Genomic DNA, 3,481 nt, shown 5'->3' with positions numbered 1-3,481 from the left:
CATTGTCAAGATTTACGGGTGCTTCCAAAATGAACTGTGTACAACCAAGCAAAGCACATGGTCACTCGGATGCCACTCAATAGTAGCTTAATAGATAAGAGGCACAACCACAAGTCATACGTCCAATGGACCACTCAACTCAGATGGGATGCAAGCTTTCATTTCTTTATTCATATAGGCCATCCAATGGAACTGCAAAAAATATATTTTGTTATCAACTTTTAAATGAGATTATAATTATAACGATAATTAGATAAAAATTTAATAGTTAAAAGCGAACCTTTGAACTTGATTTTTTCTTGGTTAATAATCTGATATCTTTTAATTCATTAGAGATATTAGGATAGTTTTTTTATTGATGACACTTATTTAATATAAAAATATTTTAATTAATTGTACAATAACAAATAAATTTATTTATAAATTAATTAATTATGGAAACTACCTTAGTAAGAAAGAGAAGATGAATGACTCGTTCACGATTAGACATAAAAATATACATGTGATACAACATCCAAGGTTATCGAAATGAGACAACTGCCAATACCATTTTTAGTATATTTCTTCACTTGACACATTTCTCTAAAGAGAAATGCTAAAATAGTTGATCCCTAACTAAACGTGTTCGCTTCTTCAAAAGTAACGAGATGATGCAACTACATGACATGGTTGTGAGATTTTTCAGACATCAAGATCCCTCCTATGATATGTAAAATAAATTCTCAAGCAAATGCTTTTGTCTCCTCTTCAGAACAATTTTCGTCCAACTCTTGAAAATTAGTTTGAAAGCACGTTAACTAGATTCAACCACACTAAATGAATTCAGGGACTTTCATAGATACTCGAGGCACAAACCATGCCAATTATCAACCACCACACCATTAAAAGCACATCCATCTATCGGAGTCCCAACTGTATTGAAACATCCTCTAGAGTAATGGTGCACTCCCCACACAAAAGATGAAATGCGTCTCTGGTTTTCACCTCTCGATTAGTGCAAAAATAAGGGTGACTTGAAGTTTATAGTCTCCAATTGTTTTTGATATGTACCCAAATTCAACATCACTTAAATAATTCCAAATACGAGTTAGTGAGACTATCTTAGTGCCATGAATAAATACTTCTAATATATGATCACTATCACAATTGATAAAAATTTAATATATTAAAATTTTAAATATTCAATAAACCATAAGAAATATTAAATAATAATTAATTATTTATCAAATAAAATTTAATAAAAATATTTTTACCATATTTGATATATGAGACGAAATATGATTTTCATCCAATCGTAGCATGTCTTACATTTTTTAACTACATATATTTAAAAAAATAGTAACTAAAATTAAGTAAAACATTTAAACACATTTATTAAATAAAATAAAAATACTTACATCTTGAACCTTGAATTATAACTCAAATGTTTTAAACTATTTGTATTGTTATAGAAAGAAAAAAGAGAGAAAATTATATATAAATATATGTTTTTGGTTTGTTGTGATTTGTAACAAGGGGGATGGAGGTTTATTTAGGATTTGGGGGAGGGGAAGAGGCGGCAACTAAGGGGAATGAAAGGGATAGAATGAGATTATTAAAAATCTAGCAAATGCACATTTTGTAGGAAGTGCTTTTTGTAGATTACAAAACTCTCCCTGTAATACCCCAAATATCAGGTCAGGGACTATATTGAAAATATTTGAAATTTGAAGATTTATTTGAATAAATGGTAATAGATAAGGAAATGATTTGGAATAGTTTTTTAAACTAAATTTTATCAATAAATGAGTTAAGAGGGCAAATTGGACTTTTAAGAGGGAAAATGAATTCTAAATATATATTAGGGATTTAAGAAAAAGGGGAAAGTGAAAACACTTAGTTTACTCTTCTTCTTCTTCTTCTTCTTCTTCCCGTGGTTTTCTCTCCTCTATAGCTCCAAAAGTAAACTTCAATTAATCAGTTTTTCCTTTCGATTTTTGGGTTGTTATTGCAACCTTAAGTGATATGTAAGCTTAAGGAAAAGTCATATGAGATTAAAACTATGAAATGGAGGAGATATTAGAGATTTAAGAAAATGGGTTTTTAAATGATATGTTGATATATGAGTGTTTATGGATGTTTATTGGTAGAATTGACTTTTCAAAGAGGTAAATGAAAGATTAGAAGCATTGGATAGGATTAATAACATACTATAAAAAGTGGTATGATTCTTAGAATTGAATGTTCTGGGAAGATTTTAGATGTTTTAAGAAACAAAATGAAAGAAAGTTAGTATGGATAGGTAAATAAGAGCTTAATGGTATTGTATGGTGTAAACATGTAGAAATTTGACCCCATTTGGGTGATATTCGGGCTGAAAGCTTGAAATTCTAGGCACGAGTATCGGTACTAACAAAACAATAACGATACTATACTCTTAAAATCAATAGAATCTATAGAGTAGTATCGATACCGAATCAAGTGGTATCGATACCAAGAGGGGAGTATCGATACCATGATGATGCTATCGATACTATTTGATTACATAATGAAAAAATGGTATCGGTACCGTAATGGAGTATTGTTGAAAACATTTTGATGTTTCGATATAAAAAATTAAGTTAAATGAATTTTAAGATTTTCCAAATAATTTTCTAAGTATATTCGATATAACTATTCGAATATCAAAACATTACTCCAAATCTTTCAAAAATCATTTTTCAAGTGTAAAATTAAGTTTTAATCTTAAAACAATTTCAAAATAGTTTTACAAAGTATTTCGAACCATTTCAAAGCCAAAAATTCCAGATTGCTCAAAGGGAACCGATTCCCCCCCAAGGGGGTATCGATTCCCCCATGAATGGTTTGGCTCTGAGAATTCCAGTATGCTCAGAGGGAACCGATTCCCCCCATGGGGTACCGATTCCCCCCTTGTATAACGGTTGAAATATTTGAATTTTACACTTAGGGAACCGATTCCCCATAGGGGGTACCGATTCCCCCCACGCTCCAAGCTGTTTTATTAATTGTTTTCATAATAAAACGGCTATATTATTTTCTCTAATCATCCCCAACGTTCAGAAGTGATTAAAGGTGTATTTAAGCAAGCTTAGAAGCCATTGATCAATAACAAGAAACATCAAGCAATTAGAATCAAGAGAGAATCAAAGAGAAAACATCAAACCTCAAGTTTGAGCATTTCAAGCCTATTTTTCATTCAATATTCATTTTGCTTTCAAGAACACTTATTATGCTCAATTGTATTTATTCTTGAGTGTTCTTTCTTTTTTCTAGAATTGTGCAAACATATTTGCCTTGTGAGGTTTTTCTTGTAAGTTTGCAAATTTGTATTTCTCTTTGAGAAAAGAGTGTTCTCAAGAATTGGGGTATATTTTTGAGGGAGTTGTAAGGTTATCTCTTTGGCCTCAAAAGAAAGAACAAATTAGTGAATTTGTTGGAAAATCCTTAGTGTGGATAGCTAAGGTAGTGGACGTAGACTTTG

The sequence above is a fragment of the Hibiscus syriacus genome, unplaced genomic scaffold (assembly GCF_006381635.1).
Source record: "Hibiscus syriacus cultivar Baekdansim isolate YM2019G1 unplaced genomic scaffold, ASM638163v2 tig00111837_pilon, whole genome shotgun sequence".
Lineage (NCBI taxonomy): Eukaryota > Viridiplantae > Streptophyta > Magnoliopsida > Malvales > Malvaceae > Hibiscus > Hibiscus syriacus.
The sequence above is the reverse complement of the archived record's forward strand: the minus strand, read 5'-3'. Positions refer to the sequence as shown.